The 22,726-nt window shown below is 33.5% G+C and overlaps 1 protein-coding gene and 1 long non-coding RNA gene across 9 annotated transcripts in view; both read right to left on the bottom strand.

The window, feature by feature from the left end:
* LOC129738565 (nascent polypeptide-associated complex subunit alpha, muscle-specific form) overlaps positions 1-22,726 on the bottom strand; it is a 368,810-nt gene that overhangs the window by 334,036 nt on the left and 12,048 nt on the right. The window lies entirely within an intron of this gene.
* LOC129738566 (uncharacterized) lies at positions 3,669-11,663 on the bottom strand. Its single transcript, XR_008735553.1, has 2 exons — positions 5,448-11,663; positions 3,669-5,385 (listed from the first exon to the last, which is right to left on the bottom strand). It is a non-coding gene; the product is annotated as an uncharacterized LOC129738566 (long non-coding RNA).

Genomic DNA, 22,726 nt, shown 5'->3' with positions numbered 1-22,726 from the left:
AAGTGAAACCCTTGTGTTTTCTCGGAAACTGTTCTAAATCAAGCCAGGAACCGAGAGTTACATCTGGATCTTTGAAGAGCTTACTAAGGAACTCTCCAGAAGCTTTTCAGGAACTTTCCTAAGCCCTTGTCTACACTATCATCAAGCGGTTTTTTCAAAAACTCTCCAAGATGTCCCACAGGATATTTCTATTGACTTCTTGGAAAGATTCCAGATTTCACTCTTCGGAGGAGCTATTCAAAGTCTCCCAGCAATATTTCAAAGTCTCCTTGGTAAGTCCCCTCAGCAACATAGAAACCATCAGAGTCCACTCAGGAACTGTCTATAGTCTACTGAGGAACTGTTCATAGACTTCTTAGATACTCTTCACATTTCTCTCAGTTTATTTTCAGAGGCCTCCGGAACTCTTCAGAGACCACTCCAAAAACAACTGTCCGTAGTCGCAGAAACTCTTCAAAGTCAACCCAAGAACCGACAGTTCGCTCTAGATCTTTGAAGAGTTCACTAAGGAATTCTACAGGATATTTACAGGTCCGTTTGGACACTATCATCAAGCAGTTTTCTGAAAACTCTCCTAGAGAAAACTTGACGACCTCATCGAAAGTTCCAAGGCAGCAGATCTCAAAGTCAATGTCGAAAAGACCAAGTCGATGGAGATCAACACAGGAAATCCCTCCAGTTTTATGGTAGCTGAGCAAGAAACAAGTTGAGAAAGTGGAGTGCTTCCAGTATCTTGGTAGCCAGATAACGCCTGATGGTGGTAACAGGAAAGGCATCGAAATCCGGATCAGAAAGGCCCGATTTGCGTTTGCGAGTCTCCGAAACATCTGGCGGTCGCGCCAGATCTCTCTACGAACGAAAATCCGAATCTTAAACTCAAACGTCAAATCCGTATTGCTGTACGGGTGCGAAACTTTGCTCACATATGCGGTAACAACGCGAAAACTGCAAGTATTTGTAAACCGCCGTAAACAACTGGATCTCGATTGAGTAACTACATCGCCGGTGTCATCAAAGGGCGCTAGAAATCGAGATTCGCGAACGTAAGTGGAGATGGATTGGGCACACGCTGCGAAGAGATGAGAACGAGATTTGCAGAGAGGCGCTAGAATGGAATCTAGAAGGACATCGAAGAAGAGGCAGACCCAGAAACTCGTGGCGGGGCGGCGAAGCCTAGCCGCTGAAATCCGAACTGTCGACGAGAATCTTGACTGGGACCAGGTGAAAACTCTGGCTCCGGATCGTCAACAGTGGAGGTCTTCTACCACGGCCCTATGCACCGGAGCTTTCCAGAGACTAATCAGTAACTCCCTCTAGAACTTTGCAGAATCCATTCAGGAGCTCAGATCCAACGCCAGAACTACCCTCAGAAAACCTCGGTAGATATTACATGATTTTTTTTTGTTAATCTGGATTATTTCATTCTTTGAAAACTCCGAGACACCTGGGAACTTTCTAAGGTCTTTTCGGAAATCCTTCAAAGTTCACGAGATCACTCTTGAACACTCCCGCATCGTTTTCGAAACGCTCCAAAGTTTTCTCAGGAACTCTTCGCAGTAACTTTGAAGATCTTTGAAAGCTCTGAAGATGACCTTACGTTATCTGGGAGAATTCTCAATCTCTCGCAGGGAAACCGAAGATGCTTTTCCTCTACAATCTTGAAGTTCTTAGTAGTAAAATTCAGAGTTCCCAGAGGAGCTTCGCTGGTTGAAAAGAGAAGTTTTAATCTTGTTGGAATTAGATGTTCCCGTGTGAAACTCAGGGATTCCCATAAGGAGAGCTCGATCTGTCCAGAAAGAGAATTTTAAATTTCCATTGCGGTAACTTTAAAGTTCACTTTAAAAAGTCAAAGGTTTTCCACGGAGTTTTTTACCTGGAAATTTTGGAGTTCATTTGATAATCAATGGATTCCCATAGGATACCTTGAAGTAGGTGCCCGAAGGGTGTTCAGAAGTATGCATAGCAGATTAGCAGAAGCTCTTAAATTAGAAGCTCCATAGCGAACTATTTAAATACTTTTTGAAGTGTATTATATTCCATTTTTACTTAAATGCGTGCTTCGAAAGTTCCCTATAGGCTGAGTAAAGGTTCCTGAAGAAAATTGCTATTCTATTCTAATTTTACTTTAATTCTATTCTGTACGTACACTTAAAAAACTGAATAACAATAAGCAGGACTGTATCAAGAATGTTTTGGATGATTAACACAAGAAGTTTGAAGAAACTTTGAGGCTTAAACGGGGAACTTCGATTTCCGATTTTTCGTAAAGGAAATCTAAGTCCTTACTAGTAAAATTGAAAAGCTTCCAGACCTCTTTCCCGAAGTAATTCTTTTCTATTCTAAATCTTTTGAAGGAAAACCAAATTCCCTCTTTTCCGCCGACAGTAAACAAATGCGGGCTGACGAGTTTAAATTCCCGCAGTATGTGTCAAGTGTCATCGCCTAGTGTTATAGATAGGTCAAACCGATTCCTTCGACCTTTAATCTCGACGTTATTATGCATGTGTGAAGGTACCACCTTCGTTCTCGCGGGACCAAGTACGGAACCCAAATCGCACATGTTTGTCCACAACATAAGTACATTGAGACGTCTCAGCAGCAACCAAACCAACGAATGAACGAACGACGACAAACCTAATCTTCTTGGACTGTAAAAGCTGCTGCTAGCTGCCTTCACCCTCAACTGTTTCCTCGTTCGTTTGTTCGTTCGTCTTACGGTTTGATACGGTTTATTGGAAGCAGTAGCAATAGCAAAGGAAAAAAAAAACTCCCTGAGGCCGACGACAATCGCAGCAGCACCGTCCTACCTTATAGTACCTACTACTAGTAGCTCAGTCAAGACTTGGTATAGATATATACCTACTAATACTTCCGCTCAAATAGCTTCTTAGCCCTATCTTGAACCCTACTGCTGCTGCTGCTGTCGTTTACATTCATTCGGCTCATTCGGGTTTTGCAAGACGCGGGTCGGTTTGGAGCAGTGAAAGCTCCCCCATTGCTGTGGGTATGCGAGCCACCCTTGAGCAATTCAATTTCCAACTTTTATCCTCTTTTAGAGCTGAATAGCTAGCCATTCCATCTATTCGTACCGTATAGTGTTGTACTACTTCTGTCTTCTGGGACAGAGACAGGCTGGAGCTATTTTACTACGAACGTGGCGGCGTAGGGTGTGCGACTTGTTTTTCGGTTTCGTAACATAGGTGTGTTTTAAAAAATATTTTGTAGCCAATAATTCCTTAAAATCGCCTTAAAGTTCCTTAAAAAACTCTTAAAGGATGATTACAACATTATAAACAGCTGAAAAGCGGTACTTTGAGGTCTCATATCCAAACTAAAAAGAAGGCTATTCAGCTTTCATGTAGGACTGTATTCAGGATTTATTTACTCACACTGAGGTCTGATAACTTAAGCCTTTCAATTTCAAGGGATAAGATTCAATTTTAAAAAAAATCAGCACACAACTCAAGGAGCTTAGAAGTTCCAAAGTGGTGATATATGGAACCACAAAGTTCCTCAACGGGTCATTAGAAAGTACGTCAACTCAGATTGTGACAAATGCTCATGATGACTGTTTTGCGCTTTCAAAGTTCGTTTAGAGGTCGGAATCAGTTCCAAGGGGAAAGAAGTATGCAATTTCCTCAGGAACCCCGTACTCAGTTAAACCAGAAGTTGTTCTCTGACATCTGGGAGCTTGGGTGATAGAACTAGCTCCATAAGTCAAAGCGTGACGACACAAGATGCCTCTACCCTAGTCAAGATAATAGGGGGCACTCGCAGTGCCGAAGCGGAACGACCCCAACCAACAACCTGAGAGAAGAAATGTACAACAACGTGAACCGTATTATGGAGTTCTCCTGCTGCTGCTGGCAATCGTCCAGCCAGACACACCGAGAAAACTCCGTTCGTGGCACAAACACACGGACGGCTAAACAAATTTCTAGGGAAGGAGAAGAGACAACCATCGACGTTGACGACGAGTGGACACAAGCAGGCAGTCAGCCAGTCGACAGCACGAGTCCGGAGTCACCTTCCCAAAAGTCAAGTGGCTTTTCCATAGAGTAAGTGGCTCTACTCTGCTGGCCCCTGCGCTACATGATGTGGATATCAATTTTGCTGCTTCCATGTGTTCCGTTTCAGCAGCAGAAGTTTTCCCCCTTCTGCCTGTCTGCTTGCTTACTCGCTGCAGTCAGGTCAACTCCTGGAAACGAACCAAAGCAAAAGTAACTTGTTTGCAAATCTGCCTTTTTGCCTGCCTTCGGTCGGTCTTCTGTTAGGTTCGGTCCGGTGGCTTTCGATGCATTTATTGCCATTCTTAAGATTTCAACTAGCAGCAGCAGCACTACCACCACACTGGAAGAATCATGACCGAATCCCTCTTTTCACCAACATCAACGAATAGCGGCACGGTTGCCAATGTGGCACCAACACTAGCAGCGACCTTCCACTAGATTACCTTCCTTCCTCGTCGTCGTATTTACGGATTGATGCAGTGTGCCGTTTTGGATTCACCGTCAGTCAGAAGAAGGTTATAGCCCGAAAAAAATATCCATACTCGATGGAAAAAGCAAAAGACTGGATGAGCTGGTTGGGCGATGGCAGTCAGAAGTATTCAACCTTCTTTCCGTTCTCTTGGTGTGCCTTCTTTGGATGCTTTTCAGAAGAAAAAACCCAACGTACGACACGCACAGATGAAGGAGGAAACCCCCCACCCCAATGAAGGAAGAAGAAGGTTAAGCTACTTGAGTTATGAACTGTTGTTGTTGCCGCCGATGCTGTCGTCAAATTCCTCCCACCTGTGAGTGAGTGCTTTCGTTCGCTCGATAAAAAACCCACCGTGTAATCGTGTCCCTGGGTGATCTACGATATTGGCTCCACAGACAGCTTCCCCAACACTGAAGGGAAGAAAACACGAAATACAAAAACACTCCCGCCGATCCCGATTGAGCATCCAACCAAACATCGACTTGGAATGTTAAATCCCGATAAATTGCGATAACATTTTTAACTCCGATCGAGCCGAAGATTCCGAACCGAATTCCGATCTTCGTCGAGAGAAGAAAAACAACCCAACAATCCTAAACTGCACAATAAAGAGGAAAAATGTGTGCTTCGCTTTCCGGTGGAGTTTGGCCGCCGTTGTGTGAGGGAAGACCACAATCAAATTGATGAAAATTACACTGTTGTCAGCAGCAAGCAACTATTTGTTGTTAGACGGAAATGTGTTAGCCGATTCTCGGTTCAAAAGAGAATTGACGAAACTTTCCCACGCGTTTGAATGTGGACTTAGTTTGAGACTTCATTTTAAACTCTTTAATTTGATTTAAATGTGTACTGGTTCTTATGCCATATTCGTTTTCATCTGGTGGAAAGATGGTTGTGCACCAACTGCTGTCATCTTCATATAAAAAAACGCTTTGACAGCACTTGGTGCACTACCGGTGCACCACCAGGATGAAAACGAATATGGCATTAGTGAAGAATCCGAATGTCACTTAGAATTACTACCGAAAAAGTTAAAACAACCAATTTTACGCTTGGTGGAGATTTATGCCGCACAAGTAAAAATTGCGGGTCTGACTCGTGATGAGTTTGCGGTGTAAAAACCGAATTCACAAACAATCATCACTATTCTGACTTGGAGTAATTTTTAAAATAAGTTGATCACCGTTCAATTGATTCGTAGATTTATCTTAACGCTATATCTCATTATTTAGGAGAAGTAGGACCGGGATAGAGGTGGCACTTCCTTAACCTATACAATTAGATATGAACTTGGAGTGAATAATAAGTGCTGTACAAGTGACAACCACGAGTTTGACTCGTGGTACAGAATTTATGCCAAAAATGCGGAAACTTCGTGTCCGACCCGCGACAAAAACGAGTCTAACGTTCAAGCTAGAATCACGAGCCTGACTTCTAAAGAGTCTGAGTGAATAGTAGGAGTGCAAATCACGAGTTGGACTCGTGTTAAAGCATTTGTACTTTACAAGCGGTAACCACGAGTTTAGTACAAAATTTGTGCTGAAACCGAAAAAAAATCACGAGTTTTACTCTTGACTAAGAATTTAGGTCATACAAGCAGAAATTACGAGTTAGACTCGTGGTATAGAATTTTTGAAGCACAGTCGAAAACCACGTGTCAGACTCGTGGTAAATAACTTGTGCTGTACAAGCGATAAATCCGAGCCTGACTCGTGGTGAGAAATTTGAGCCGTGCAAGCGGAAATCACGAGTTTGTTTCATGACAAATAATTGGTGCCTCATAAGCGAGTACCATGAGTTTGACTCGTGGTACAGAAGTTGTACTGAAAAGCGAAAACCACGAGTTAGACTCTTGATTAAGAATATACACGGAACAAGTGAAAACCATGAGTCTGTTGTCGTGATTTTTCGAATCTCATTTGGGATGAATTTAGGAGGCCAAATCAAAACAATCAGCAGCAGCAGCCTCAAAAATCTGCACTTCTAAAGCCAATTTCGTCTTATTCCATCGAAAGGCCAAATAAAAACAATCAGTAGCAGCAGCCTTGAAATCTGCGCTTCTAAAGCCGATCTGTCTTATTCAACCGGAAGGCTAAACCAAAACAATCAGCAGCGGCAGCCATCAAAATCTGCGCTTCAAAAGCAAATTCAGTCTTATTCCACTGGAAGATCAAATCAAAACAATCAGCAGCAGCAGCCTTAAAAATCTGCGCTTCTAAAGCCAATCCGCCTTATTCAACCGGAAGGCCAAATCAAATCAATCAGCAGCAGCAGCTTTAAAAATCTGCGCTTCTAAAGCAAATTTAGTCTTATTCCACCTGAAAGTCAAATCAAAACAGTCAGCAGCAGCAGCCTTAAAAATCTGCGCTTTTAAAGCTAATCCGTCTTATTCAACAGAAAGGCCAAATCAAAACAATCAGCAGCAGCAGCCTTAAATATCTGCGCTATTTGTGCTTATTCCACCGGAAAGTCAAATCAAAACAGTCAGCAGCAGCAGCCTTAAAAATCTGCGCTTCTAAAGCCAATTCCGTCTTATTCCTTTGGAAGGCCAACTAAAAACAATCAGCAGCAGCAGCCTTGAAAATCTGCGCTTCTGCGTCTTATTCAATCGAAAGGCCAAACCAAAACAATCTGCAGCAGCAGCCATAAAATCTGCGCTTCTAAAGCCAATTCCGTCTTATTCCACCGGAAGGTCAAATCAAAACCATCTGCAGCAGCAGCCCAAAAAAGCTGGGCTACTAAAGCCAATTCAGTCTTGTTCCATCGGAAGGTCAAATCAAAACAGTCAGCAGCAGCAGCCTTGAAAATCTGCGCTTCTAAAGCCAATTCAGTCTTATTCCACCGGAAGGTCAAATTAAGACAACCAGCAGCAGCAGTCTTGAAAATCTGCACTTCTAAAGCCAATTCCGTCTTATTCCACCTGAAAGTCAAATCAAAACAATCAGCAGCAGCAGCCTTGAAAATCTGCGCTTCTACGTCTTATTCAATCGAAAGGCCAAACCAAAACAATCAGCAGCAGCAGCCATAAAATCTGCGCTTCTAAAGCCAATTTCGTCTTATTCCACCGGAAGGTCAAATCAAAACAATCAGCAGCAGCAGCCTTAAAAATCTGCGCTTCTAAAGCCAATTCCGTCTTATTCCACCGGAAGGCCAAATCGAAACAATTAGCAGCAGCAGCCTAAAAAAAACTGCGTTTCTAAAGCCAATCCGTCTTATTAAACCGGAAGGCCAAATCAAAACCATCAGCAGCAGCAGCCTTAAATATCTGCGCTATTTAAGCTTATTCTATCAATCACGCCATTGTCGTGATTTTACGAATCTCAATTGTGAGATTCACTACGACACGTCTGTCGCTCACAAGAAAAGATCACTTTGTTTTGTTTGTTTTGCCTAGTGTTGCCAAAATAACAAACGTTGCCATGGACATTTACTTTATTCTATTCATCTTCAGTGTTGCCGAATACAACTTTTATTTTATTTTATTATATTTTTAATTAAATATAATTAATACTCTGCATATCTTTTACCGCATCCCTACATCTGGCTCTTGTCGAAATTGATTTTTGCTGTTCAAGCAAAACAGACGAGCTTGACTTCTGATAAGAAATTTCAGCTATGCGAGCTGAAATCACCAGCAAAGTAGCCGAAAAAAAAATCTGTGTTTTTGTTCTTCAAAATTCAAAATTCATTGGATAATCATGTGAAATATAAACAAATTGAACTGTTTCAATAGAAAAAATCAATTTACGTTACGTAGTTTTCATATTTTCATGAATTATAGTCATAAATAAAAAACCGAAAGTGATACAGAAATTTATAATTTTAGAAATCTGTTCAAAATCTTAAAAATATGTGATAAAAAATAATAAATATAATAATAATACTAAATTCTGTGATAATTTAAAAATTCTGTGATCTGTGCACAGATTCTGTGACGAAATTTTGTTCAAAATTCTGTGACAATACAGAATTTTCTGTGATTTCGGCAACCTTGAATCCACAAGGCTGACTCGTGAAAAAGAATTAGTGTTGCCAAAAAACCAAAAAAAAAATCACATTCCTACACGTGATATAGTAATTGCACCCTACAAGCTAAACCACAAGTCTAACTAGTGGCAAAGAATCTGTGTCCTACAAGTAAATATCACGAGTTTGACTCATGGTAAAGAATTTGCACTGAAAAGCAAAAACCACAAGTTTGACTTTTGGTGGAGAATATAAGGTAGACTCACGGTATAAAATTTTTGCCGTTAAAACGAAAACCACGAGTCTGACTCGTTTAAAATAATTTGTGTTGTTCAATCAAAAACCACGAGCCAAACTCGTGATAAAAAAAATTTTGAGCAAGTTTAAATCAGGAGGCTGACTTTAAAAAAGAATCAGTGCTATACAAAAAAAACCACGAGCCTGACTCGTAGTAGGATAGATTTTTTCCACATCGGCGAATACCGCGAGTCTGACTCGTGATGAAGAACTTGTGTTGTACTCAGGAAAACTACGAACCTAATTCGGGTTGAAATTGCTGTCGTACAAACCACAACCACGAGTCAAATCCATGGTCGAGAATTGGTACTGTGTGTACTGAAGTTCAGTTATTGAAAGAGAAATATGGTTATTGTCTGAAGTCTAGACGTTCCCAAGGGTAGTAAAATAAGTACCCACTGAATTCAATTCATACGTAACATTGAAATTGGACAATTATTTTATGTATCAAAAACCGCTAAACCTCAAAGAAGGAACTCCGATATGCTATCCAGCATATTTTTGAGTTATTCTTTTAAGCTGAGAAGGAAAGCTAAAAATTAAATATCCCATATTAGGTCCTTAATGTTCTAACAAAGGATCAAATGACCTCAATTTGTTTGAATCATTAGATATTTAGCTTCTCTGAAAGGTTTTACTAAATCCGACAGAGATCGACAGAACAAATTTAGTTCTTTCCGAACATTCCATCGTGGAACCCGATGAAGTGCGAACAAATTCCTTCTCCAGAGAGAAGAATGTTTCACCTCTCAGCAACTAATCCCAAGATGACCTAGCGCCAACTTCTTAAGCACCATCAACCGATAGAGCGCTGTATAACAGCTCACAGCTCAAGCGCGCCCTAAAGTGGATACAATTAGTTTAAATTGTTTGGTTCCGTGTTCTTTCTTTTCATCTGTAAATAGAAAAGAATCCCGTGTTCGATTCCGAATTTTGCCAATCACTCTTCTTGGGGAACACTAGTCGGATTCCGGGAAACAGCTTGTGTCACGATGTTAGAACCAGTGTCATTTCCCAAAGCTTTAGATAAAAAAAAGCAGTTAGAAATTGAAAGACGAAACACACGAACTGGTTGTGTCTTTTTTCTTCGGTGTAGAAAACCCTTGAGGGGCTCTAAGAAAAACGATTTTCCGACCAGAAGCCAAAAAGCACCGGGCGAACTTTTTGGCAAACAGCGGAAGAATTCTCCACCGAATAGGATAAGGATTCAGGGCGGAAAATCTGCTGCTTCTCCAAACATATTCCCGGCTCAAGTAGGATGTCGTCGTCGTCGTCTTGAACTCCGGAAAGGAACGAAGTTGTCGCTCCTTTCTAAGCTTCTCCTCGTTGTTTGAGAAATGGGAATCATTTGGGCGGACTTTTTGCGGTCGGATTTTTTTTTGCTCCTCTCAACAAGAAGGACTAAACCTTGTAAAAAGACAACGGGAACGATCCCGGCTAATTTCTTCGAGTGTAGGAATCTCGGTTGGTTTTCGTTTGGTTTTCTGATTCGAAATCCGTCTGCTAAACGATTGCTTAGTACTCGCTGAGATTGGAGAGCTGTGGAAAGAATCGTTTGCCGGATGTGCTAAATTCAATCGGCGGAAGTAGCACGGCGCTTAGAAATTTATTTGATTCTATTAAGAGCTTGAACTGTTGCTTTTGAACAGCTTTAAAACAGTCAAAATATTTTAGCAAAACTTTAACAAAAGAAGAAGTTCAGATCGTCATTGAAAAAGGGATTGCAAAATTTCCTCATTTCATGGTTGCAAGAAATAAAAAAATTCGTCCCAACTCAAGTACCTCATTACCGTCGTTGTCAGCAGAATTTTTCCTAAAGAAAGCTCAACCCAATCTCAATCAGTAATTTACTTCAAACTTCAGATAGAAACGAACGTTGGCCCAGAACCATTCTACCGGAAACCCTTTCGAAGGGCATGGGGTTGTTGTTGGTTTCGAATGAACGGTGAATTCAATAAAAAAAAGGACGCAAAAAACCAACAAAAAAAGGGAAAAAGACAAACGACTGAAAACACATCGGAAAACAAAAGTCACAATCAACCCTCCCGCTGAAGACATGACACAACACACAGAGTGTTGAATCTAGAGATGATTATCTTAATAGCGCGAGGCAGTAGCAAAATCCTTTTTCTCCCCCTGTTCGTCTTTTGCAAAGAGATTTTTGAATGCCACAATTTTAAACACCATCCTCTTTTTAGTCTTGTTGTAGTAGTTGTTTTTGTTGCTGTTATTAATGTCATTGGTGTGTCACACTTGACTAGGATAAAAAAAAGTAAAACGAAGCTGAACGAAGCTTTTCGAACCCTCCTGCTGGAAGGTGTTCTGCGGTAGCCAGCAGATTCTTCCTTCGGGAATATTTTGTGTCCTTAAGGATTTTTTTTATTTTCTCTTACAATGAAGACTGCCAGCCACTAAGCCAAGCGAAATAAAGCGCGAGCACCCGTTGGACTGTGAATAATTTAAATCCCTTTCTGGCTGCTTTGCATATCATTTGTTGGCGCTGTGGCTTTGCAGGAATTTTCTGTAACAGGGTTGACTGAATGAAGGGAGCTTCTTGTTAGCTGAATTATTTTTCAGCTTTCGAAATGGGCGATTTGATCTATTTAAAGGATTTGCTGAGAGAAACATAGGGAATAATTGAAGCCGAACAGGGAAACTCAAATTTTGAGTCAGACTTGGAACAGGAAAAAATGAGACAATGAGACATTTTTTTAATTAGATTTATTTATTATTTTAGAATTTTTCCATAATTTTCTTTTGTAATTTTGAAACCGTTTTTTTTTTAATTTTTCTTATTTTTTAAATTTTTTGTTTTTTTTTTCTATTTTTCTTATTTTTCATATTTTTTGTTCATTTTTTAATTTTTTTTTCTATTCTATATTTTGCTTATTTTTGAGTAGTTTTTTTGCTTATTTGAATTTTCTTCTTTCATTTTAATTTTTTGGAATTTTCTACTAATTTCATATTTTTTAAATTATTTTTTAATTTTAATGTTTTTTTAATTGATTTTTTTTGTCGTTATTTTTTCCTTAATGTGTTGAAATTTTTGTTTTGTTTTGTTTTTGTGTTTTTTTTTTATTTTTTCAATTTTTTTCCATTTTTTTTTTTGTATTTCCAATGTTTTTTGGTTTTTCTTTCATATATCTGTTTTTTGCTGTTTTTTCATTTTTAATTTTTCTATTTTATTGATTTTTTTTTAATTTTTTTGTTTCAAATGTTTGGTTTTTCTATTTATTGCCTTTTTCTTGTTTTTTTTTTAAATTTGTTTTTTGTTTTTTTTTTTGTTTTTTTTCTTATTTTATTAATTTTTTTTAGTTTTTTTACATTTTATTTTTTGTTTTTTTTTTAATTTTTTTTTGTTTTTTTGTTATTTATCTATTTTTTCCTTTTTTATTTCTTTTTAATTGTATTATCTTTTTTATTTTTTTATTTTGTAAAAATTTCATTTTTTATTTATATTTTTTTATATAATTTTTTTTTATTTTGAACTTATTGAAATTTTTTTTGTCACTTTTTTCCTGTATATGTTGAAATTTCTGTATTTTTTTTTCAATTTTATGTTTTGGTGTAAATTTTTTTGCATCATTGTTTATAAGTTCTATTGTCTTTAAGATTTTCTTTCAGCCACTTTTTATGATTATTTTTTTTTCTTTAAATTTTATTGTTCTTTAAATTTTTTTGTTCTTTTTATTTTTTTTATTTCTTTTAGATTTTGGTAAATTATTTAAATTTTTGACATATATTCTAAAATTTTTAATTTTTCATGTTTTTTCTATTTTTCATATCTTTTATTCAATTTTTTTGTTCATGTTTTTTTCATAGTTTTTGTTTGTTAATTTTTTAGTTTTTATGTTTTTTTTCATTTTAAAAAATTGTTTTTTTTTTAATTTTATGGTTTTTTCGCTCTATTTCCTTGTTTTTTTCAATGTTTTTTAATATTTGTGTTTTTTTTAAGTTTATTTTAAATTTTTTTTTTACAAATGTTTTTTTTGTTTGTTTATTTTTTTGTGTTTTTTTTTTAATTTTTTTCATGCTTGTGTTTTTAAATATTTTTTTAAGTATCTTGTTTTTTTATATTTTTTTTAAATTGTTTTTGTTTTTTTTTCATTTTTTGTTTTTTTTTCATTTTTTTGTTTTTTTCATTTTTTTGTTTTTTTCATTTTTTTGTTTTTTTTAAATTTTTTTGTTTTTTTTAATTTTTTTTTCATTTTTTTGTTTTTTTTTTCATTTTTTTTGTTTTTTTTTTCATTGTTTGTTTTTTTTTTCATTTTTTTGTTTATAAAAAAATGCTTTTTTTAGAATTTTTCCTGTATTTGGAATTTGTTTGGTTTTTCTATTGTTGTTCTTTTTTTTTTGTTTTTCCATTTTTTTAAATATTTTTCATTTTTTGTTTTTTTTTTTCAATAGTTTTGGTGTTATCTTCATTGTTTTTGTTTTTCAATTAGGTTATGTTTTTATGATTTTTGTTGTTTCTACTGTCTTTGCTTGTTATAATTTTTGATGTGTACAGGCAACACTTTGCCTTCAAGTCCAAAATCAAACTGTGCCGGAGTCTACCGGCTATCTGCATAATTTTTTGATATTGAAACTAAAATAATTATTTGGCCTCATTTTTGTTTTTACATAATTTTTGGTTTGTAGTTTCATTTTTTTTTATTGTTTTCACTTTTATCTTTTTGTTTTTTGATTTTTTTTATTTGGTTTGGGTTTTATTTTGATTTTTTAATTTCTTCATATTTTTGGTTTGGATATTATTTGTTGGTATTTTAAAACCTTGTGATTTCCAACTTTTTTTTTAATTTATTCTCAATTTGTTTTTGTTTTATTTTAATTGTTGATTGTGTGTTTTTTCAATTTTTTTCTCAATTTATTTTTTTTATTTTTTTATTTCAAACTTTTTTGTTTGGATTTTATTCAAATTTTGCGGTTAGTTTTGTTAGTTCAATTTTTATAATATTTAAATTCTTATGATTATTTTTTTAACATTTTTTATTGAGAAAAGGAAATCTTTGTTTCTGGTTTAATTTATTTGTTATGTTTTGAAATTTATTTGTTAGATTGTATTTTTTCAAATTTCACACAGGTTTTTGCGGATTTTTGCCTAAGTATTCTGATTTTCAAGAGCAACTAAAAATTGTAAGAAAACAAAATTACAAAATGGTCAAGTAAATTTTTGGAAATGCAAAAAAAAGTAAGCTCGAAGAACAAAACAAAGGAAAAATAAAAAATTAATGATTCAAAAATATAACTCAAAATCCGGCGAATTATTTTGTGAATTCTTTTAACTGCATCTGTTGGTTTCTTTTGGGTTTCTTCCAAGCTTTCGTTTGCCGAATCCGGACTTCCATTAATGCATCGTATTATAAAATTCACTCGTTCGCACGCTCGGTAATGATTTTAATTCGATAATGGATCGCTTCAATTATATCAATTACAACTGGGGCAGACCTTTTGTGTTTTGTGCCAAGCAGAATAATTATGTGTTCGTTTTCGGTTCGGTTTTCAATTTGCCGGTTCTGCAACAATACGAACAGAATTTCCATGTCAGGAAAATGGGAATGGAGGCAAAAAACAAAACTCCGGCAGATGCGAAACAAAGAACTCGCGCGCGAATCCGTTCTCCGATTCTCAATGTTTCGTTTCGTTTTTCTAGCCCGTCGCCATCCGATAAAGGCTTGGGGCAGCAATCGAAACGTGGGGTTAAAATTCACGGCACGAGATATGGACAAATACATACACACCTTTTTCCGATTCCCGGTATAATCGGGGAGGACTTCCAGCGTGCATTAATTATCGGTTGCCAGGGACAACCAATAATTTTCTGGATTTTTTTTGTGTTCCGAGAGTTGGTCGATGTTTTGACTACTCGCTTGAAATTTCTTTTTTTTTTTAGAGAACGACTCCATTGTTTGATTCTCTTAACCGGCGAAAGCAACCTTGCATACAAATTTGTTCCATTCAATATTGCATCAAAGTCAAGTTCCTTCTTTGTAATCTGCTGTTAAAACATATTGTAGTAAATGGATGACGCCAACGAGGGAATAAAAAAAAAAACCTGCTGAACACAAACCATCAACTGGCTGACATGTCTATTTGTCACCTCTCTATCTCGCGATGAAGGTGGGAACTTGTCATAAACAGACAGCTTTGACAGGTATTCAGCGCTCAGAGTCAGCATCGTTATAATCAGTAAACGGTAGCTCTAGTAGCTCTGCAGTCTTGTTTCTCGATTTGATTCAGTTGGGTTTTTTTTTCTTTTAGCCTAGTCGACAACAGTCTGTTCAGTTCAGTGTCAGGTGCTATGGGATTTGGCTGTCAAAATGAAACACAAGCACAAGAAGCTGAAGAAGGAATACAGCCCCATTCCGATGGTAATTTATTCAATCGGAATGTTATGCTACCTGTCGTTCGGTTTCTGACGTTTATGCGGGCGGAATTTGATATGTGTTAGCGGTGTGTTAATTTGCCTAAATGCTGATAGTTGTAATTTATTCTGCATCTTCATTCGAAAACATCCAAACCACATCTTATCAACTTCTAAATTGATTAAAAAAACATGAATAAAAAAGTTTAAAATTGTTTAAATTTAAGCCTTCCATCTCCATCTGCCGCCTAGGTGCGATTGTTTGTTTCCATTTTTCAGGCAACAATTCAAGACAAACATAAACGCCATCCATCATCATCAATCGATTTTGACGCCTCATAGACCACCGTTCATTGGACCAATCGTTTTCCTAGATCTCATTTACACCTGCTGCTAGTGGCTAGAGCAAACGGTAAAAAAATACTAGAGGGTGAGGGGCAGAAGCCATCTTTCATGAACCCACCATCACGATGACAAGATAATCGCTCGAAAGACAGGTTCATTAGGCTTGTTTTTTTTTTGCTGCTGCTGTTGCTCTCATTACCGGGGATTAATTGAACGATAAAATTTTTCGGGAGAAGGGAAACATATAACCGGTTGATTGCAGGTGATCGTAGGCAGTTAAAAGTGACTTAAACTATTGATTACTTTCGATAGTTAATCCAATGTTGACAGGGTTTGACACATTTTCATTTAAACATTCTGAACATTATGTTTTAGTTATTGAAATTATTGTTTATCTTATATTTTTGTTGAATTTTTCCCGCTACTGTTTTTAATTTTTTCCTGCTGTTATTTTCCTTACTTATTCTTTTAGGGAATATGTTTATTCTTTTAACAACATTTAAAGTTTATGCTTGATTTTTTTTTAATTTCAAGGTTTCTTCAACCTTTCTTATTATTTCTTTTTTAAACTTATTTTCAACAATTTTCTTATAGTATATTTCTGTACATTTTTTCCTTGTTTAAATTTTGTTTTTAGTTTAATTCTGACTTTTTTTCAACTTTCGTCCATACTGATCTTATTTTTTTTCCTGCTGTTATTTTCCTTACTTATTCTTTTAGGTAATATGTATATTCTTTTAACAAGATTCAAAATTTTATGCCTGATTTTTTTTTTAATTTCAAGGTTTAGAAAGGTTTTTTTTTAATTTCAAGGTTTAGAAAGGTTTTTAACTTTTTTGTTATTTATTTTTTTAAATTTATTTTCAACAATTCTCTTATTTTATATTTCTGTACATTTTCTTCCTTGTTTTAATTTTGTTTTTAGTTTTATTCTGACTTTTTTCAACTTTTGTTTTTGCGTTTTTTCATGGTTCTTTTTACTGTTTTAAAGTTTTTTTTATGTTTCATACTCCTCAAAACATCAACTTTTTATTACATTTTTGAAAACTATTTTGATTGTTTTCCTTTTGTATCAAATATGTTCTTACAATACAAAAAAATCCTTTTATTAGTTTACTTCTATTTTTTTCTACTTTATTCAACATTTTTGGTTATTCCCAAATAATTTGAATTTTTATTCTATTTTTCCACGTTTTATGTCTTTTTTTATTTATTTCTGACCTTGTTCAAATTTTTCAACTTTTTTTTAGTATTTTTTATGGTTTTGTTATCATATTTTATAATTTATTAATATTTGGTCTGACTTTTTCTCCTTCTATCCTCATAATTTTCGACCTACTACTTTTCAAACTTTGCTTTATTTGCTACTTTTTAATTTATTTTCCTAATTTCATAATTAATTTTTTTTCCTACTTTTTTCGAGTTTTTTTCACATTTCAAGTGCATTTTTTCCCAAATTAAAATTGCTTTATTTTTGTCAAGTAATTATTTTTATTTTTCGTTTTGTGTTGTTCAAAAGAATAATGATTTATTCCAATTTTTCTTAATTTTTATTTATTATTCCATTTTTTTTCAATTTTTACAAAAAAAATCCATTTATTTATCATTTTGAATTTTTTCATTTTTTTTTATTTATTTTCATTTTTTTAATTTTACATCAATTTTTTTAATTTTTTTAAATCTTTTTTTTTTATTTTTCGCCATTTTTTTTTATTTTTTCCATTATTATCAATTTAAAAAAAACATTTTCTCTATTATTCTCATCTGTTTTTATTTTCAAATTTTTCATTTTTTTTTTATTTTCAAATTTTTTTTTCATTTTTTTAAATTTTTATGAATTCTATCTGTTTTTCGTTATTTTTTATTTTCAATTGTTTCTATTTTTTTCAATTTTTTCAGCTATTGTCACATGTTTAATTTTTTTTCTATTTTTTTCCATTTTTTTTATTTTTCCAATGTTTTTATTTTTATATATTTTTTTAAATTTTTTTAATATTTTTAAATTTTTAAATTTTTTCAATTCCTTTATATTATTCATATTTTTATTTTTTTCGTTCTTTTATTTTTTATAGGTTTTAAATCGTTTTTTTTTATTTTTTTCGTTTTTTTTTAAATTTTTTTCGTTTGTTTTATTTTTATTATTTTTTTCGGTTTTTTTTTATTTTTTTCTTTTTTTTTCAATTTGTTTTATTAATATTCGTTTTTTTCGTTTTTTTTTTATTTTTTTTCGCTTTTTTATTTTTTAGGGTTTTTTTTTATTTTTTTTCGTTTTATTTATTTTTTTTTCTTTTTTTTTTTGGTTTTTTTATTTTTTTATTTGTATTTTTTTTCGTTTTTTTACTGTTTTTCTTTTTTTTATTTTTTTTCGCTTTTTTTATTTTTTTCGTTTTTTTTGTTTGTTTTTTTTCATTTTTTTTCGTTTTTTATATTTTTTCTTTGTTTTTTTTTATTTTTTTTTTCGTTTCTTTTTCGATTTTTTTATTTTTTTTTTCGTTTTTATGTCGTTTTTCTATTTTTTGTCGTTTTTTTTATTTTTTTGAGGTTTTTTGATGTTTTTAGTTTTTTTTATTATTTTTTCGTTTTTTTAATTTTTTTTTTGGTTTTTTTAAATTTTTTTTGGTTTTTTTATTTTTTTCGTTTTTTTTTTTAATTTGTGTCGTTTTTTTTTTATTTTTTGGTTTTTTTTTATTTTGTTTTTCGTTTTTTTTATTTTTTTTTCGTTTTTTATTTCCTTTTTTCGTTTTTTTTTTTCTTTTTTTGTTTGTTTTTTCGTTTTTTTATTTTTTTTTTATTTTTTTTCGTTTTTTTTATTTTTTTCGTTTTTTTTTTCTTTCGTTTTTTTTCAATTTTTTTTCGTTTTTTTTATTTTTTTTCGTTTTTTTATTTTTTTTCGTTTTTTTTTTTTTTCTTTTTTTTATTTTTTTTTTTGTTTTTTTTCGTTTTTTTTTCGTTTTTTTTCCTTATTTTTTTCGTTATTATTTTTTTTCTTTTTTTTTGTTTTTTTTTTATTTTTTGTTTTTTTAATTTGTTTTCATTTTTTTTCAATTTTTTTCATTTTTTTCAAGTTTTTCTTGACAATTTTTTCAAGTTGTTGTTCGTGTTTTTCATTTTTTTTAATTCTAATAATTTATTTTTATGATATTTTTCATTTTTATTTTCTTTAAGTAATTTTTATTTTTAGTTTTTTTCATATTTTTGGAGTTTTCTGTTTGTTATATTAGTCTATAATATTAATATTTTTTTTTATTTTTTTTTAAATAAAATGTTTTTCTTTATATTTTTTTATTTAATTTTTTTTTTCTCGGCGTCTTTTTATTTTCTCAGTTTATTTTAAATTTTCTATGTTTTTTTAAACTTTCCAATTTTTTTGTATTATTTTTTTAGTTTTTTTTTTGTGGCTTTTTATGATTTCAGTTTGATGTTTTATTCGTTTTTTCTTCATATATTTTTTCAAATTGTTATACTTTTTTCATTCTAAAAAACTCTCTTAGTATTGCTTTTGCTTGCTGCTTTTGCCTACTGTTTTTTGCTACATTTTTTTAAATTTTTTACTCAATTTTATTTTTTAAACACTTTTTGAATTTGTCTTACTTTTTTAAAACATTTTCTTACATGTTTTTTTTTTATTGTATTTTGAAACTTTTTTTATTTTTTAAACTTTTTTATCTTAAGTTGCAATGTGCTTTTTTCTCTCTTAGTTAAAACTTTTGTTACTATTTTAATATTTTTTTAATTTTTTGTCTTTCTCTTTTTCAAAATGTATCTCTTTTTTTTCTTACTTCTTTTCTTAGTTTCTACTTCATTTTTTTCTCAAATTTTCCTTCATTTTTCTAGTTGTTCTTTGTCTATTTTTCTACTATTGACTTATTTTAACTTCTATTTTTCAATTTTTTACCAACTTTTTTTCAACCCGATCTTATTTTTTGATTTTTTTTTCTTGAAAACTATGTTAACTTTGTTTTTATTTTCTCAATTTTTTTAATCGTTTCTTTCTTTTTTGTATTTTGTTATATTTTAATGTTTCTTCTTTTTTTATCTTCATTTCATCGTACTTTTATTTATTCTTATTTCTTCTTTAATTTTTTCAAATTTTTTAACTAATTTTTAGTATATTTTTCTGCAACTTTTTTCTTCATTTTTCCCCATTTTTTTTCTATAAAAAAATATACATAGATTTTCAAAGTTTTTCTCTAACTTAAGGTTATTTCTCCTTTTTTTATACTTTTTGTTTATTTTTCGGTTTTGATTTTGCTGGTGCTTATTACAGTTTTACTAAAAAAAATGTGTTTATACCTACTTTTTCTTTTGAATTTTTTCTCCCATCTTCTTATATTTTTTATTATTTTTTTTATCTCTTTTTTCAATCTTATTGTGGATTTTTTACCTTATGTTTTGTTCAATGTTGTCTTCGTTTTTAAAGGTTTAAAATTAATTTTAAATTTACTTGTTTGTAAATAAATCTTGAAAATATATTTGATTTTTAAAAATATTGTTTTTGGGCTCAAAAAAAAAGCCACAATTAGTTAATAAATTTAATGATAAATAAATTTATTGTTACAAATATTATTTTTTTAATTTTTCAATTCAGTACGTTTGTTGTGATTGGAGGCTCTTAATTTTTTTATTGTTTTTAGTCTATTTGAGAGCTAGCTTCATGATTTATGACATTTTAGTTGAAATACAACTGACAACTAAACGGCTGGAACTCAAACCCAAACCGGAACTTGAGGGATGCAAAAGGGATGACCACACCACATCTATCAAAACAAACCCCTCCTTCCGGCGATTTTGTTTAGCCGTAAACACTTTCTCGTTTGGCCGTTGACCCCCTCTTCCGATTTTATCCACAAACCATTACACAAGAAAGATAAGATGCAGAAGAAAAAGATTACCCCTTTCGATTTATGTTTTCAACTGCGGCATCCTTTTCAAGATTTTTATCCTTCAACTATTACTGAGGGTTAAATTAAAATCCGGGTCAGCTATCTTCCAGGGGGGATGCATTTCATTTTGTCCTGTTCCGAATCGAGTAATCGGAAGACGTGTCAAACACAAAACCGGTTGCCGGTTCTACATAATGTGGCGACAAGGTGGTACTTTTTTATTCTAATTTTTTGACTTGAATTGTAAGGAAGTTCCTCAGGTGGTACTTGTGGATTAACTTAGACAGAAAATATAATAAAACATTCATTTGTGTGGTTTGTCAGCATGTATTTTTGAACACCTTTCTCCTTTAAAATAATAATTGAAAAAAACGAAAATTCTTCTTTTAAATTAAGGTTTTTCCTTGTGTTTTTTCTTCAGTTATTAAGTAAAGAGGGCGATCAATCTCGGGGCCTCACCGAAAACCGATGGACCGATTTCAATTAAAGGCAAATAAGACACTAAACAAACAGAAGGTCTTGGAGTTGAACTGAAATAAGAAGGACCGACCGAGACGAGGAGGGTTAATAGAAAGCTAATCAATAACCGACGACGTCATCTTCTTAGTCTTTCCCTGTCATTTTGAATGTAGGAAAAGAGGGAAGGCAGTGGAAGACTTTGACTAACCAAGATCGATGAACTGTTTGGATTTGAACCGGACCGGAATGGCCAGGCTGCCTGTAGATACCTTCCTCAGCACGAAGGCGATTCGGGTAATGATTCGGGGAGTTCGGTAGTAAAAAGTGCCTTTATTGAAACCGGACAACAAGGGGAGGTTGGAAGAAGAAAAAAAACACAAAATAATCACCCTTGTCTATTGGGTTCATTCCATCAGAGAGTTAGGGAAAAAGGGCGCCAATTTGCCATTTCCTCCCCCGGGCAGAGCCTTTCCGACTACTAGGTACCAACAACCTACTCTCTTTATATTGTAGATGCCATAAATGCCATCATTCGGTGATGGACAGAGGAGGTTAGCAGATTAACATCTTTGCACTGTTAGGCTGATGTCATGCTGAAGCAACTAGCAACGCGACCTACAACGCAACGTTCACACGACTAACCAGCTCTCATTTGATCTCCATGGAAATCGCGCAGACCTGTCATACTGGTCGCTTTGTGTAGCGCGACCAATCTGATGCCAATGTGTTTTGTAGCGCGACTAGTAGGAAATCCAATAGGAATATTGTTTTTTCTCGATTTGAAGCAGTGATTCTGGGTTTTAAGCACAATAGTACGAAGATCTGTCCGAACTTGTGATAATAAACTAAAAAATATCTTTATCGGCGAGAAAATTTTCATGAATTCTCTGTTCCGGCAAAAAAAACAAGGAATTTTGTCGGTTCAAATTTCGGCATTCTTGCAATCCGGGTCGTGATTTGATGAGTTTTTGATGGCTCCCCGCATACTAAAAAACTGTGCCTGAAACAGTCTATACGATACATCTACTGCTCTATAAATAGTGATTGTCTATGTTAACGTAGATATTATATAAAACTTTAATTCGATACCGATAAAAACGTAACATGAACGTTCATATGAAAAAGTGATGCTTTCTCAAAAGGTTAATGAATGGTAGGAAGGATTACTTATATTTTTCCAATAATCGTAAGAATGATCTCGAACCATTACCCATGGCGTCCATGCCTTATGTCAAATCGTCAAAATTGTCGAAAGGTGGGTCAGAGAAGCCATATGATTTTATTTTCAAAAATAATTGTTTTTATCAAAACATTGATCACATGTACGAACTTGGAATGAACACCAAGATATCACAACAATCTGGTTTATCAAATTTTAAAACATTATAAATTTAACAATAAATTTTTAAGTTTCAGTCAAATTTAATATTTGGCAGCGCTGCCTAATCGAAAACAAAGAAACGATTTTTCTACAGGCCATTTTGTTTTGTACTTTTCAGAACAGAAGAACGAAACGGTAAGAAAATTTGAGTTTCTAATCAATATTTTAATGTTTAATTTCGTTTGTTTCATTTCAGGGGACAAAAATCGAACGTTCATCCACGGAAATCTAAATAATAGGTACGAGATAATACTCTCTTGAGTCATAGGACGCTGAAATGTCTGCTTCAAAAGGCGCTGAAATCCGTGCCATTAGATCCTGTATCGCCCAAATATTGGCTGAACCTCAGGATCCCGGGGAAAACAACGCACTTTTCGAGGCAGCGGAAGTGGGAATTGCCTGCAAAGAGACATCGTCCTTGCTTAGTGGATTTCGGTATGTGCAAAGTGAAGTCAGTTCACCGACAATTTGCTCATTATTGACGACAAATTTTCAAAGTTTGAGAAGGTGATATAGGTGAGTCTAGCTTTAAAATCTACTTACAAAAAC

Source organism: Uranotaenia lowii, chromosome 1 (assembly GCF_029784155.1).
Source record: "Uranotaenia lowii strain MFRU-FL chromosome 1, ASM2978415v1, whole genome shotgun sequence".
Classification (NCBI taxonomy): domain Eukaryota; kingdom Metazoa; phylum Arthropoda; class Insecta; order Diptera; family Culicidae; genus Uranotaenia; species Uranotaenia lowii.
This window is presented reverse-complemented; position numbering and strand designations above follow the sequence as displayed.